General features: G+C 46.7%; 1 protein-coding gene across 13 annotated transcripts in view; it reads right to left on the reverse strand.

Moving 5' to 3' along the window:
- Positions 1–17,340, reverse strand: part of CLEC16A (C-type lectin domain containing 16A) — a 229,092-nt gene that overhangs the window by 171,435 nt on the left and 40,317 nt on the right. The gene's annotated exons all lie outside the window — the stretch shown is intronic.

Raw genomic sequence — 17,340 nt, forward strand, 5'->3', positions numbered from 1 at the left:
AAGCTCAAACTTAGTTCCACATGTAATACTCTTTAAAGAGGAATGTCAGGTATGGTAGCTCATACCTGTAATCCCAGCACTTTGGGAGGATCACTTGAGTTAAGGATTTCAAGTACAGACTAGGTAACATGGAGAAACCCCATCTCTACAAAAAATAGGAAAATTAGCTGGGCATGGTGGCGGGCACATGTAGTTTCAGCTACTCAGGAGGCTGTGGTAGGAGGACTGCTTGAGCCCAGGAGGCAGAGGCTGCAGTGAGCGAAGATGGTGCCACTGCACTCCAGCCCGGATGACAGAGTGAGACCTTGTCTCAAAAAAGAAAAGAAAAAAAGAGTATAGACATGCAAACAGACTGGAAAGGAGCAAAAGACAGAAGAAAACTATTTGTTTAAGGCAGGATTTTGATTGAAGTGTTTTTCTCTTTCTAGAGTCTGAATAATGTTCAGACATCATTTTGTCATTTAAAAAAGTTTTAATAAAATAAACTTTTCCATTATCTCGATATGGATTATCAATCTGAATTTACTCCAAACAACGACCAATTATATTCTGGGGGCCACCGTACCTTGCCAATAAATGGAAATGTGCTTAAGAAACAGAGATTAATTTCAATAATGCTCAAAAGAAAACCTAATTGAAAGCTGAATTAGCATTCAAATACAAACATTAATTTTTATTTGCCCACTGTGAATTATTCAACCACATAAAAATGACAGATAAATTGAGACATGATTCTACTATCCAGTAGAATCATGTCTCAATTTAGGTCTCAAACCCAGATAGTGCATTACAGTCGCCAACAACCGAGGACCCCGGGATGGGAGCATTCAAAATGCAAACTGCTTGACAGACAGCATCCATCAGAGTCCGCTTAAGATACTGGGTGATCAAACGCAGCGTAGTTGCCTTCTCATCTTCTCCTGAAGCATCCAAACCCAGGAAGTTAGCTTCCTCCCATCACTCCCAACTCCTAGTGAATTTCAGAGCTAGCCACACAGCAATCGAAACAGAAAATCCAGACCAACTGCAGGGCAAAACGTGCCCTAGTTTGAAGCTATGAGCAGAAATTCACGCAGACAGATGTAGAAACCCCTCCCTAAGCTCTGTGTGAACTCAGACATACAGAACAAAGTGGCAGAACTGTCGAAGTGAAACTAAGTGCTCAGCTTCTGGGGCTGGCCAAGTGGTATGAACCCCCATCCAGCTGGCCTTTCCTTAGCCTTAGGTTGCTGGTCTAAAACCCTGGGAGACTAATTGTGGCCCCCTAGAACCAAAGGAACCCATGGATATGAAGTTCCTTCAGAGGCCAGGCATGGTGGCTCACACCTGCATCCCAACACTTTGGGAGGCAGGAGGCCCAGGCAGGTGGATCACCTAAGGTCGGGAGTTTGAGACCAGCCTGACCAAGACAGTGAAACCCATCTCTACTAGAAATACAAAAACTTAGCCAGGTGTGGTGGCAGGTACCTGTAGTCTCAGCTACTTGGGAGGCTGAGGAAAGAGAATTGATTGAACCCGGGAGGTGGAGGTTGCAGTGAGCCAAGATCACACCCCTGCGCTCCAGCCTGGGTGTGATAGAGTGAGACTCCATCTCAAAAAAATTAAACAAAAAATAAAAAATGAAGTTTCTTCAGAGAGTGCTGAAACAGTGAGCATCCAACATGAAACATTACCTTCTTTTCCCTGCCTACATCTAAAAAGAGAAAAAAAAAATCAGCTGCAAGAATGAATTTTAAAACTTTCCAAAGGGATCTGCTTTTCTCAGTGATCAGGTGTCTGTCATGGAAGGGCGTGCTTATTGGGAAATTTCAGACCTTTCTAACACGACCTTCCAGTAAACAACTGGAAATAACCTAAATGTCCATTGATAGGGGAGTTGTTAGGTAACTATCATCTGTTTGTGGAAAGAGTGGGAATCTAAGAGGACTGGGGCCTTTTTATTCCTAGATATGCTGGTACAGACACAGCACCAGGATGAAAAAGCAAGACCAGAGCATGCAGTAGGGTCCCTTTCAGGTGAAGTTTTTCAAAGGTGACACATCATGGTGTAAACATGACTTTTCCTGGAAAGATGCCTAAGAATATATTGGCATCTTAGGGTAATAAAAAAAGCAGTGGCACTGCGTACGCACTCACACAAAGCACACTTTCATTTTTTAGACCTTTTGGTTTGTGATTTCTAATCATGTATACATATTAACTTTATTTTAAAAATTCAGCTGGGCATGGAGCTCACGTCTATAATCCCAGCACTTTGGGAGGCTGAGATGGGAGGGCTGCTTGAGCCTAGGAGTTCAAGACAAGCCTGGGCTACACAGTGAGACCCTGCCTCTCTCTATATAAATATAGGTACAGTAAAAATTCAACAGGGGTCATTTGGTCATTGGGATTATGGGTGATTTTTGTTTCCTTTTATTCTATATTTTAAAAACCTGAGTTTTTTTTTTTTTTTTTTTCTTAATGCGAACACCAAAACGTCACAATTAGCATGGAGAAGCTGTTAGAATTTGGCTGGGAAGTGTGGGCAGAGATTTGTGACCATTTCTGCTGCTCCTGACACCCTCCTTCCGGCTGCTGTCCTCCCCAGAATGCTTGAATTGCACTGGACAGTCCAGCATGCTCCAGTCTGAAGCCCCCAGGAGAAGAGTCTCTGTCCCTCCTCTTGCCACTGTGTTCTCAGCTCTACTCCCAGGTGCCTAGACCAGAGCAGGGGCCAACAGGCTGCTGTTTAGTGAGCTCATGGCTATAGGAATGAATGTTTGTACAAGGCTGTGCCCAAAGGGGAAGACAGAATGATGAAAAAAGGAGAAGAAAGGAAAGGGAGGGAAGGAGGGGGAAAAAAGCCGAACACTCTTAGGAGCTAAACTTAGCACAATGAAAGAGCAAGCTCACCCAAACTAACCAGAAGTGGAAAAGCCCATAAGAAATCAGAAGGCCTTTGCGTTGATTTTCTCATAAAGAAAGAACACAACACATGCCCCAGAGGAAAGTATTCCCCAAACAAGGTCTACATTTCCCCAATGTCACAGGTTTAAGTTTCACCAAGCGCTCCCAGGTGCCTGCAGCTGGGCTGCAGGAGGATCATGAATGGAAGGAGCCTCCCTGCTGACTGCAGTGAAACACAGGGAGCCTTGAGCTCTGCAGCTGAATATTTGGGCTGGCTTCTGGGGTCAGGGCCAGCTGACAGTCAGCAACGACATTTTAGAGGTGCCCCAGGACCTAACTACTCCCTAAGTGTCTGTACCTACCTGCTGGTGAATGATGTCTTCCATCAGCCTTGAACCCCTTCACCTAAAAAGCTTTGGCCTTTGCTTTTTCAAAAGGCAAAAATACTTTGGGGAAGGAGAATCCCCAGGGATCAGTCTTTCAGAGAATGGAGGAATCTGACAGCAGACTCTGCAAAGGGCAGCAACAGGAGATGGGAAGGGAGATGGAAACAACCAAAGACTGGGTGCCTGAGTGGAGGAGGGGAGACACATGGCTGAGAAGACAGATGTCAAACAGAACATTTTCCACCACATGTGGGCGCACCAGCTTAGAAAGACCTGGACACCAGCGGCACATGAAAAAGCAACTTGCAATCAATCAACAATCAATGATTCAGTTTATGGTTTAAAAAAAAAACAAAACTATGGAGCTGAAACATATGTGTATATCATGTATTGACTGGGTTGATACTTACACGAATATACACAGAAAAAGGTCTGGAAGGATACACAAATTGAGAACAGCGGTTCCCTCTGAGGAAGATACTGAGGTTGGAGGAACTTTCACTTTCTGCTCTATTCGCTTCTATATCATGCAGTAGTTTTACTACCAGCACTATTTAAATATTGCCAGCACTAGAAAATTTTATGACCCGAACAAGAAAATATTACCAGCAGTCTTTAAATGTAAAGAACATCTTTATAGAATGCATTAATGCCACTGAACCGAACACTTAAAAATAGTTAAGACAGTACATTTTATGCTTATTTTATCACAAAAAAAAACTTTGAAAAGACAGCTTTAGAAGTCAGAAAGATGTTTCTCTCGGGTGGGGTGGAGGTGTGGATTACAGACTGAGGAGGGGCTTTATCGGTCGCCAGAAATGTTTTTTATCTTGACTTGAATTATACATGAGTATAATCATGTGTACAAAATCATCAAGCAGTACATCTAAGATTACTACACTTTTATATACTTCATTTCATTTATGTGATTTCTCAATTTAAAGTTTCCCAGGCCTGGGCACAGTGGTTCAGGCCTGTAATCCCAAGATTTTGGGAGGCTGAGGCAGGAGGATCACTTGAGCGCAGATGTTCAAGATGAGTCCAGGCAGCATGGTAGAACTTTGTCTCTACAAAAAATACACAAATTAGCTGGGGATGGTGGTGTATGCCTGTAGTTCCAGCTACTAGGGAGGCTGAGGCAGGAAGATCACTTAAGCCCAGGAGGTTGAGGCTGAAGTGAGCCATGGTAGTGGCAGTGCACTGCAGCCTGGGTGACAGAGCAAGACCCTATCTCAAAAACAAAAACAAAAAACACCAGGAAGTTTGCCAAGGGGATTTTCAATGAAGTCGGATTCCTGCAATGCCCTAAATACGAGGTAGGAGCAAAGGGAACAGGTGGGAGATCTGGATTCACTGAGCATTGATGAGAAGAGGAGGGCTGGGAGAAGAGCTTGAAGCCACAGGCCACGCCTCTCCGAGCCCAGAGTGCTGCCCCAGATAGGTGAATCCTGGTGAATCCAGCGAATCCTGCATGTATTGCCACATGGCCTGTGCAGACGCTGGAAGAGAAGAGGTTCACACAAGAGTGATGGGGGCCACAGAGGAAGGGAGGGGAAATGCGCCAGGGCTGGGAGGCATAGGGGAGTTCAGGAGGGCTTGATAGAGGAGGAAATGAGTGATGCAAGTCTTGGATGTCAACAGGAGTTCACCAGCACACTCGGGAAGGAGAGAATAGTAAGAAAGCCAGCTCAGAGCCCAGCAGGAGCCACCTTGCTAGGTGTGCCTGGAAGAAGCCACTTGCCTTTTATTTCTGCTAAGGCCTAGGTCACCTGTGGCGGGTGCTTGGTGACAGTAGTGGTACTCATGGACCTAAGGTGCTCGGCCAGCTCCCCAGGCAGGGGCAGACGCACAGCTGCTGGACTCTGCAGGAAGCCAGGGCAGTGGTCCCAGGCCAGCCTCTCCAGCCAGGTGCTAGCTCGTGCTGCTCACAAAGGGTTTCTTCATGGTCACCAGCTCCAAAGAGATATCGGATGCCTCGACTCAATCTCCTGTCAATGCAATGCGTTGAGTGGGTTTCTCAACATCTATTCAGTGGTGCCACGGTGAGAGGAGAAAGCAGTAGTTGGCAATTGACCAGGAAAGGGATGTCAGGGCACCAGGCAGCTTGCCCAAGAAAGAATCTAGGTTGAGCACCAAGGAAAGAAAGAGATGCTGGGGGCCAGAGGCATCAGGTAAGGGAAGGAGAGGCCTCGTGGCCTGGGATTCTGCCTGGATCTGTCAGAGCTGTCATGATAATCAGACTAAGAAGACCCTTCCAGGCTCTCCCAGGCTGAGTCCACTCACTTTCTGAGGATGCTTCCTCAAACGGCTCTGCTAAGCGATTTGAAAAGTAGGAGGAAGGTTTTCCCCCTAAGAAAGGAGGCAGGCCAGCTGCACACGGTAGCTCACGCCTATAATCCCAGCACTCTGGGAGGCAGAAGCAGGTGGATCATGAGGTCAGGAGATCAAGACCATCCTGGCCAATATGGTGAAACCCCGTCTCTACTAAAATAAAAAATTAGCTAGGCATTGTGGTGCATGCCTGTAATCCCAGCTACTTGAAGGGCTGAGGCAGGAGAATTGTTTGAACCAGGGAGTCGGAAGTTGCAGTGAGCTGAGATCGCACCACTGCACTCCAGCCTGGCAACAGAAGGAGATTCCATCTCAAAAAAAAAAAAAGGAGGCAGGCCATGTTGACTAACAAAAAACATGCCCAGGCAGACCTGGCCCCCAGTCTCAGACCTAGTTTCTACCAGCCAAGTGACCCTGACCACAGGAGCCTCAGTTCCTCATCTGTAAACCAGAGACTAGAATACTTCCATATCACACGCCACCATGCGGTAGTGTGGGATCCAACAGGCAAAATGCCTGGTGCGAAGGGGCACTGGATAAATCTTCATTGCCTTTCAACCCGCTGGCAAATAGATCACGAGGACGGAAGACAGGGCAGGGGAGAGGCTTTTAAGAAACAATCACATTCTGTGCTTTAAACTTGACTCCCAAGCTCCTAGCAACTTACTCCTTGCTGGCCTTCTGGTTTGTTAGTGGGCTAGACTCAGCCTCCCTGGTTTGTTAGTGGGCTAGACATGCTCCTGGCCAGCCTTCCCCATCTCCAGCCTCAGGGGCTGGGACTGGCAAGGTACAGAGCACAAAGCCATGGTGGGATTCACAGACCCACTACGGTTTGAGTCCTGGCTCCACTGCTTACTACCTTCTCCTCTATGGGTCTCAGTTTCCACATCCATTAATGGCCATCATATTAACATCTCCCCCACAGTGCTGCTGAGAGGTGCCAAGAGATGGCACACTCTTGTTACTCTATCCAGGTAATAACAGCCATCCCAAATTCTCAGTGACCACTCAAAATGTGCCCAGCACAACTCTGAGCACTTTACATACATTGTCTTGCTTTATCCTACACATAACGAAATGGGGCAAGGAACTACACAGGTGAGGACCTTACCCAAGGTCACCCACTAGTGAGAGTCAGGATTTGAACTCAGGAAGAGTCTAGCTCCAGTGTCCATGTGCACAATCTTTCTACTATACAGCTTAAACACCATTCCCTTCCATATGCATTTGCTGCGCCTTCCAATGCTGGGCCAGCCTCCAAGAAACGCTATGTAAAGACTACGCCGTGCCGATGTCAAACTAATCAGAGAAACAGGTAGCTCTTGCAACAAAAGCTCAATGACAGTTTATACATCACTCAGCAGGTGTCCCTCTGACCTGACAATTGTATCACTGTCTATAATGTGACTCTTCATTTTTTTTTTTTTTTTTTTGGAGACAGGGTCTTACTCTGTCACCCAGGATGGAAAGCAGTGGTGCGATTTGGCCCACTGCAACCTCCACCTCTCAGGTTCAAGCAAGTCTCCAGCCTCAGCCTCCCATGGAGCTGGGACCACAGACACGCATCTTTTCACATTTTCATCTCACATATACAGAGATAAAAAGTCCCGGGGGTCACACCCACTGTAACCAACAGCACTGCAGCACGTGGCTTGTCCACTGGCTGGAAAAGGAAGCCAGGTGATGAGTGCAGTAGAGCCCGTTCTCATCCAAAAGGAGGTGACTGGCAAGCATGAGATGGAATACACCCTGGGGTGACGTACAGGCACATCCCTAACTCGCCAATCCAGGAGCCACGTGGGGCTGCAGAACCAAAGCCCAAACACGCATGCAGAATCCACAGCTGCAAAGTCAGTGAGGCGATTTGACGGCACTGCTGAATGTAAAGGGGAAAATGAAAGCTATCGACTGAGGAACATGAAGAGGTAGCAGGCCACTTCCATGAACAAGGAGAACACGGCATTCTTCTCCACGAATTACTAATTATCAGGGGTGCTGTAGCTGCAGACGCATAAACCAAGGAAATGTCCATCTTTCAGGGACTGGAATAGACTCAGCACTCACAGGCCTCTCGCAGCCATGTGCTCAGCACCTCCACTGAGAGAAGGAGCAGCTAACACCTCCTCTGAGATGAGGGGCAGCTAACATCAAGACGGTGCTGCAGTTTCTTCTTGCAAAGCCACCTCGGCCGTGTCACTAAATCTGTAGGGGGCCAGCTTCCTCTCCCTTGCCTTCTCTACCTCTGGTCATCTTCTCTGTCCCTCTCAATGCCAAGCACCATGTCTGGCACCGTCTCTGGCATTTAATCAAGAGTGAATAAATGTTTGTGAGATTTATTAATTGCAAGATCCTCACAAGCACTGAACAGACCTCTTTGATCACACAAAATGAGGCATCTCACACTCCCGTACTAAACAATGACCTACCAAGCACTTATCTGGTATTTCTTTGAAAAGATTATTTTAGTATATTCTGTTATCCAAAAAAAGATGATGAACTGTGAAATATTATTTATTTTCCATTACCCAAAACACTCAGTCCAAAATGCTACACTGCCTTGGGATCTCGTGCTAAACTGGAACACATAATTGCAGGTGGTGAGAAAAAGACATGGAATAGAAAGAGCATCGAGATTTGGGGCCCGTCACCTGCAATCCCAATGGAACACTTAACCTCTGGGAACTATGGCTTCCTCATGGGGAGCATGTGACAATAACATCACCTTGCTCTCTTTCATTATGAGCTGAGATGTTCAAAGAGACAAGCTAGCAGGCTCGCCTTCTATTCTTTTTTTTATAGACAGTGTCTCACTCTGTTGCTCTGGCTGGAGTGCAGTGGTGTGATCAGGGCTCACTGCAACCTCCACCTCCCAGGCTCAAGAGATCTTCCCACCTCAGTCTCCTGAGTAGCTGGGTCTACAAGCATGCACCACCACACCCGGTTAATTTTTGTATTTTTTGTAGAGACAGGGCCTTACCATCATTGCCTAGGCTAGTCTCAAACTCCTGGCCTCAAGCGATCCACCCACCCCAGCCTCCCAAAGTGCAGGATTACAGGCATGAACCACCATGCCCAGCCATGTTCACCTTCTATAAAATGAAAACCGTCCCTCTCTTCCACAAATCCCAGATGTTTCTTGTATACCGGCCTCCCTCCTGATCCCAGATACACCCAACTCATTCCCACAGAGGTCTCTGACTCACTGTTTTTCATGTTTTGGCCATGTTCCTCCCTCAGCCTCCACCTCAACTCTCAGCAAGCCTAGCTCCCTGACCTCAGTTCTCAATATAAGACCCCCGCCTTAGCAGGGCTTTCCTCACCACACCTCCCAAAGTTGCTTCTATTTCCTTCTCAGATCCAAATCTCAAGTCCGTGAGGAAGAGCTGGCTCACTGTCTATCCCCCACGAACAGACCATCAGGACAGGGACAGATGTTTTGTTCACTCGTGGCACCTGCCTGCAACTTGTAGGGACTCAAGTACTCATGGCAGGGAGTGTGCCAGGGTGAGCATGGCAGCCAGCCTGTGCTCTACAGATGGGTGCTGCTCATGTCAGAAAATGACCCACCCATAACTCAAGTCACCCAGCACAATATTATTTGAATGAATAAAGCTGTTTAATGTTACCTTTTTCTTCTCTTATTTCTATTTTTTAATGGATGCATTATAATTGTACACAGTTATGGGGTACAATCTGATGTTTTAATACATGAGTACGTCATGTAATAAATCAAGGTACTTAGCATATCCATCACCTCATGTATTTATCATTTCTTTGTGGTGAGGACATTCAAAAACCTCTCTGCTAGCATGACCTCACTCATTTGTGGGATCTAAACAAAGTTGATCTCATAGAAGTAGAGAGGAGAACAGTGGTAACTGAAGACGGGGCAGGGAGGGGATGCAAACATGCGAGTGGGGAAGATGGGGAAAGGTTGGTCAATAGGTACAAAGCTCCAGTTAGACAGGAGGAGTGAGATCTGGTGTTCCATTGCACAGAAGGGTGACTACAGTTAATGGTAAGATATTGTATTTTTTCTTCTCTTTGCCCATGAAGTTGTCAAATCTGTCCCTGTGCTTATCTGGAGGCTATCAGGAGGGTGTCCTGGGGCCAGGCTGTAAGCAACCCAGAAAGTGGTCAGCGGGCAATCAATTTCAGGTCAGCCAGGATCTGCTACTCAACTGGCCCCAGAACGCTCTAAAGAAACCCCCACTCACTAATCACCTCCGGGGATGAGAGCTGCACTGCCCTCAAGCATGAAACAAATGACTACCACCACCACCCCGCTGTTGTTAAATCTGCTGGAATGCCCAGAAAGGGCAGGGGTCTCTGAGAAGTGAGCAAAATGCCCCCTTCTTGCCCACATGCAGCCCCCAGACTCCCATCAGGCAAAGCATCCCGCAGCAAAACTGGTTTCAAGGACTCTGGCACTGCCCAAAACTGGAGACCCACCACTCATTAGAGATATGTGTTTGATTCCCATACTGAGACTTGTCACATCAAGACAATCAACGTTGACTGAGAAACCATGCTAAACATGGGGACACAAAGATAAAAGGGTTCCAGTCTCCTTCCACAGCAACTCCTGAGTCCTCCAATGGCACACAGGCGCCATGTCCCTCAGACACTTGTCCTCTCCCAGCCTCATCTCCTACTTCCCATCCCCTTGCCACACTACCCTTTGCCGTTCCTCCAACACATTAGGCACCATCCCACTGCATGGCCTTTGCACTGGCTGTTCTTTATGACCGAAATGCTCTTCCCCCAGATATCAACATGACTCACTCTGTTGCTTCGAGTCTGTGCTCCTACCTCACCTTCCCAACGAGGCCAACCCCAGCCACCCTACTGAGAACTGTAACACCCCAGCCTCCAAGCACTGCCCATGTGCATCCTCTGCTTCACTACTGTTTTCCCAGGGCTTCTCACATCTAATGCGCCACAACGCTTACTATTCTCTGTATTGTTCCTCTGTCTCTCCGCATGAGAACCAAGTTCCTGGAGGTCAAAGTTTTTGTTTTGTTCACTGGGTGGATCTCCAGTGCCTAGAACAGTGCCTGGCATATGGCAGATACTCAGTCATTATCTGTTGAATATCTGAATAAGTAATACTGACCCAGCTTCGAGTAACTCAAAGTCTGGTTAAAAATCACAAATGTCCAAAGAAGCCAGCCCAGTTATGAAAACTAACAATGCCATAGGGGCAGACACCAGAAGTGGTGGATACCTCATTTGTCTGTCTCCTTCCTCGATTTCCTGATTTTAGTTGAAACCCAGAAGTCACCAATGGCTCAGTGCCATTGGTGGCACTGAGAATGAGAACCAGGAAAGGTCCTCATTCTACAGTGAACTGCCATCGGCCTTGTGACTGCCCCAAGCTCATTCTGAGTCACACTGCAGGAAAAGCCAGCTAGGGTCTGCGTCCTGAACCTTCTCCCTCATCTGCTTTCTGCCCTCATCCCTGACCACTTTGCCCATTCCACTGTCCCAACTGACTTCTCCAGGATGTAGCCCCTCCAGAAGGCCCCTGCCCCTTCTCTGGCTAGCTGGCCCAAGGCCAAAACCCCGGGTCTTTGGTCACAGTCACTTGTAGCCCTGGCTAAAGGCTGTTCCCTTCTCAAGTATTAAGGGACACTCTGAGATCCTCTTCTGTTATCCAGCCCACCTTGTGCTCCAGGAAACAGGGAGAGGCAACTGTTTCTCAGATAACGATACACTCCTTGGTACTGGACCATACTGAACTCTGGATTTTGATTCTATCACATGCTCTTAAACATGAACCAGAGGTGTCACATTCAATATTTCAGTGGGCAAGAATGGCACTTGGAGCTGTAACTGTATTGAGGGAATGGGGGATATCCCTCAATGGCCAAGTCAAAAGGGAGAATATACACCAAGCTCTAATTCCCTTACGGAATGGGTCAATTAAGATCCTTAATTTATAGAAGTCTATTTTTACCCTTTGATATTCACAATCAACCTTCTTCCAGAAGCCAATTAGCATTTTCAGGAAGAAGAATGTGTGTGCCTTGCAACCAGCGCTGATTAACTGGGGGATCATGAGTACAGTGAGGGTCACTAAAAGACTCAGGAACTCTAATACTAGCCGGAAGAGGTGCTATCCTGCCTGATGCATTCAGCAAGTGAGAGACTCAGCTGACATCAGATACAAGTCTGAGTTGTAAAGAAAGCCCTGCAGCAGTGATCAGGGCAGCTAAGCCAATGATTAACGCTCTGACCCTGCAAACACATAACCCAGAGAAGCAAGGCTGCTAGCTTCCTAGCCAATGGCTCCACACACCACATCCTGGTGGAGTATCCTGCTGGGCAGAGAGTCCTGCTGCTAGAAGTGACAGGTGTCCAGAGAATCATCTGGAAACCATCCTAACTGCTAAACTGGTGTCTACAGACAGACTGTCGATGTCCTTATTTGGAGATAAGCAAGATGATTCTGCCCCAGAATCCTTAGACCCTGACTTCACAGCCAGTCGACCATATGAACACACATTAGCAGTTAAGTATTTGTACTTTCCAGATGGGTGTGATGGTTCACGCCTGTAATCCCAGCACTTTGCAAGGCCGAGGTGGATGGTTTGCTTGAGCCCAGGAGTTCCAGACCAGCCTGGTTAACATGGCGAAATCTAGCTGGTGGCACACGCCTATAATCCCGGCTACTCCCGAGACTGAGGTGGAAGGATTGTTTGAGCTGGGGAAGCTGAGGCTGCAGTGAGCTGGGATCACACCACTGCTCTCCAGCCTGGACAACAGAGTGAGACCCTGTCTCAAAGCAACAACAACAACAGTATTTGCACTTTCCAGAAACAAATCTGGGTCTGGCTGAATGGAGAAGAGCACAGTATACACAGGGAGGGCTTCGCCTACCATCGCTCAGTGGCAATGGCTAACATTAGTATTGTCATCATCACTGTTATTACTAACACTTCGCCCTCTGTGCCTTGATGTCTGCTCAAAAGCTACCTCCCTGAGGGGTGCATGGTATCTGTTTCCACATTCATCAGTCCAGAGACAGCTCGTAAGCCCAGGGAAGGAGGTCCCAGCTAGGAGGTGGCAGGTCACTATGCAGCCTCAGGAACTAAGATCATTATTATGATAACATCTAATATTTATGCACTTGTTGTGTACATAAAAAGGCTTTGGAGTAAGCACTTTACACAGAATTTAATTCTCATCCTAAATCCACATTTGCTATTCTCACTGGACAGGTAAGAAACTGAGGCCTGGGAAAGCGGAATAACTCTCCCTGGTATACCTAGTAAAATCAGGATTTGAGGAGCCCAGGGAAACTGGTTACAGCACTTGCTCCATGAGACTGCCTCTGGAAGCAGAATGTGGAACAGCACCAAAAGCAGCCCACTCCAAACCTAGCCACTGAGGCAAAGAAAAGGCAGCATTCAAAGGGCAGGCTAGGAAGTGATTTCTGCTCTGACAGTCATTACGAGAATGTCACGAGAGCCCTTGTAACTTTGCTAGCACTTCACCCACTGAGTCATTCATGCCTGAACCAAACACATCCTGGGCATCTCTGGCAAACCCCATGATGGCACAGGTAGCACAGGCATCTCCGAGACATGGTCCCATCCTCACGGAAGGAGGGAAGCCCAGGGAGGGCAGGAGTCATGTTGTTCCTGTGCATCACCACATCCCTCATCTCTCAGCACAAGTATACGACAGATGTCTGCTGAAGGAATGGATGAATAGATGAATGAATGAATGAATGCAAAAAGGAAGAAAACTATTCCACAGAAATTCAAGAGGAAAAAAAGTCCTTTAAAAAAAAGTACCTACAAGAAATGATGCATATCCCAAATTCTAATCTATATGTTCATTCTGCAAAAACAATGAGATGTTAGCAGTTTCAGAATTAGTATTCTCCTGCTCGATTTCCCCACACAAGAAACACTATCTGGTCTGCATTCGAATTATAGCAAGAATTAGCCCTGAGCAGGAACCATATGATTTTAATGCACAGATGAATTTCTATTAGACATTCATCTAACCATGCTGATGTGTTAACCCTAAATTATGGTCCTTTCAAATAACTGTGATCTCTCTTCTGCTTCTCTCTCTTCAATTTTGGTTTGGTTTTGTGAAAGGTCTGCTGGTAAAAAAGAGGCAATACCAGTAACTTATCTACAAATTACGGGAAGGAGAAAGTAGGTTAAAAAAGACCAAGAAACTTAAAACAAGTATGATCAAACCACATCCGAGTTGGGCAGGAAACAATAGGAGACTGTTCTTGCTCATAGGGAAGGAAGGTAAATCATACCAGGACTATTGTCAAACAAGTCACAGATGGGATTCAGCCTGTGCTCTTCCCAAATCTGAACGATAATCATCAGAATACAACCAACTTCAACTTCACACTGAGGGAAAGGTAGCACCTGGAAGCAGAAAGCCGACATATGTGGGCTGGCAGTTCCCTCCACACTAGAGTCTCATTTTCAGCTCAGGTGTCCACCACGACCAGCAGTTATGTTCCAAAAGCAGTTTGTATGTCTCTCACAAGGGAGGTGAGAACTTCATCCCAAGAAGAGGCCATCGGGAGAAAGAAAAGATCTCCTACACACTTCCTCTCACTAAACAGTTCAGCTACGGCCAGTGTCCTAAACCAAGAGGTTGCCAGTAACCTGCAATTTGCTTTTGCTCATACATAAATCCTATGTATCATTGTCAATATCCTGCTTGTGAGAGTGTAGTAGAGTTTTGCAAGATGTTACCACCGGGGGAAACTGAGGAAGATCCCTCTGTATTATGTTACAACTGCATGCAAATCTATAATTATCTTAGTAAAAAATTTGAATTTAAAAACACCCTGCATAATAGCCGAGCGTGGTGGCTCATGCCTGTAATCCCAGCACATTGGGAGGCTAAGGTGGGTGGATCACTTGAGGCCAGGAGTTTGAGACCAGCCTGGCCAACATGGGGAAACCCCATCTCTACTAAAAATACATTAAAAAACTAGCCAGGTGTGGTGATGCAAGCCTGTAGTCCCAGCTACTTGGGAGGCTGAGGCACGAGAATCACTTGAATCCAGGAGGGAGAGGCTGTGGTAAACTGACATTGCACCACTGTACTCCAGCCTGGGCAACAGAGCCAGACTCTGTCTCAAGACAAAACAAAACCTGCATAATAATGGATAAATGGATAAAGAAAAAAAAGAAAATGTGGTATATTTCTTGGTATACACACACACACACACACACACACACATTCAGCCTTAACAAAGAAATAAGCTCTGATACACACAACAAGGATGAATCTCGAGGACATTACACTAAGTGAAATGAACCAGTGACAAAGACAAACACTGCACGATTCTACTGATACGAGGTATCTAAAATTGTCAAACTCAGGCAGAGAGTAGACTGGTGACTACTGGGGTTGGGGGGATGGAGAGTTGTTGTCTGATGGGTGAAGTGTCAGTCATACAGGTGTGTCCCCAGAGCAATGGATAGCACATCAAGCTTCTGAAGTTTCAGTCAGGTAAAGATAAACGAGATCTAGAAATCTGCTGAACAACGCTGTATCTATACTCAACAATAATGTTAGGTACACAAATAAAAATATGTTAAAAGGGTATGCTGTGTTCTTATCACAACTTCAAAAATGCTGCAGGCTGGGTGCAGTGTCTCATGCCTGTAATCCCTGCACTTTGGGAGGCCAAGGCAGGCAAATCACTTGAGGTCAGGAGTTCAAGACCATCCTGGCCAACATGGTAAACCCCATCTCTACTAAAAATGCAAAAATTAGCTAGGCATGGTGGCGCATGCCTGTAGTCCCAGCTACTCAGGAGGCTGATGCTTGAACCCAGAGGCAGAGGCTGCAGTGATCTCACCTAACTGGACTCCACAGCGTGGGCAACAGGGTGAGACTCCATCTCAAAAAAAAAAAAAAAAAAATTAAATTAAAATAAAAAATGCTGCAAATCCCAGAGCCCAGTAATCTCTGGTTTTGTCTCTTAGAACACCAAGTCTAACTTCAGCACTGCAGAGGGTATCTTACAGTAAGACAATCTGAGACGAAGCCATGGCAGCTATCTGACTACTGGAGATTCCAAAAACCCAGACTTTTCTTCCTAAATTTTAGTGTTGGCGATTCAAAAAGTTTTCTTTTAAACACTGCACAGGCCAAACCAAACGGGTCTGGGGCCAGTTTGTAACCCATCAGGCACTTGATGGACACTTTATATTTTCCCCCATCTCCATCGGCTCTCCAGAGCAGGGCTTGCGCCGCCGGTTTTCTAAATGGGAAGAAACAACTTGCCCACGGCCACATAGCTGGTCGTGGGGGCACACGGCACCTCTAACCGGAGGCCCCACTAGTTCTGCTGACTCAGCCTTCTGTGACTTACATTCATTTAGCAAACGCTACATGAAGAAAGTTGCGGAGAAATATCTGTGGCCCCATAAACACTGAGTCAGCTGCACGTTTGCCTGGCCATGTGTTGTCATGAGAGGGAACATTAGGGAAGTCTTTCTGTTTAACATATCACCCCTGTCACCTCCAAGCCAAATCCTCGCACCAAACATTTCTTCCCTATAGAGCATTTATAGGAGCTGAGAAAGTACATTTATTTGCATATCTGATCCATGTCCATCTCTCTACTACACTATAAAGCTCAAATGTGGCACAGACTATTTATGACATTGTATATCCCCAGAACTAGCACAACACTTGGCCGGAAGAAAGAGCTTTATCAGCTCTGCTGAGTGAATCAAGAAAGGGATAGGCCAGACAGGGGCCATGAAAAGGCCCCATTCAATTCAGCTGAACAAGGACAGGGTTTCTGTGAAGCTTTTCAGAGGCGGTAATGCTCTCCGGAATAACAAAACAACCTGGCCAGACCGACATACACCAAAAACTCGTACAGGGGGCAGGAGCCTCTTTTAATTATACTCTGCGCAGTGGTGGCCTTTCATTCACAGGGTCACATTCCACACATTCATGCAGGTGGGGCAGCAGGTCTACTGCACCAGGGCAAGCTGGTCCTTTTACCAGCCTGGCCACTGCCTAAGCACCTGGGTGCAGGGAGGAAACCCGTAGGAAATGACCCTGGTATAAAACGCGCTGCACTCATCTCACTTATGCTGCAGCTGACTCAGGGACAGGTGAGATCCCTGCCAGAAGGAGCTTAGAGTGGGCAAGACCTTTCAAAAGACCTGGTTCCAGGTACACCAGGAACCAGGCTGTGCATACTGTGAAGGCACAGGTTTGGAGGCACAAATGCTGGACATGCTGAGGGAAAGGTAAGTCAGACCAGGATTAAGGCAGCTGGAGCTCAGGACATGTAATGAGGATGTGAGGAATGACAGAAAAGATACACAGAGGACACCATGGGAAAGCTTCAAGAGAAGTCACAACACTGGCCATCAAGGGTTGGTGATAACCAGATGGAACTCCAAAAGCTCCAACAAACCACAAGTGTGCTGTTTAGTCCAAAGTTTGGTGATCATTTAAAACTGAAGATTACACACAAAAATGCAGATTTCCAGCTTCTCTAGAAACATGAATAAACCTAGTAATCCTACATCCATATTCCTGCATAACAGCAGCAGCCTGGGGTGAAACAGAGGCTGCTCGCAAAGGTGGCGTATACGCTCCAATTTCCCACCCCCCACCCCACCACTCTCTGCTGCCCTCACCTGGGCCTGAGTCATTCATGGATGTTCATCGCCCAACCTCTGTAGATATCAGTTCCTCCGATAGAGCATTTTCT

This window comes from Callithrix jacchus, chromosome 12 (assembly GCF_049354715.1).
Source record: "Callithrix jacchus isolate 240 chromosome 12, calJac240_pri, whole genome shotgun sequence".
Classification (NCBI taxonomy): domain Eukaryota; kingdom Metazoa; phylum Chordata; class Mammalia; order Primates; family Cebidae; genus Callithrix; species Callithrix jacchus.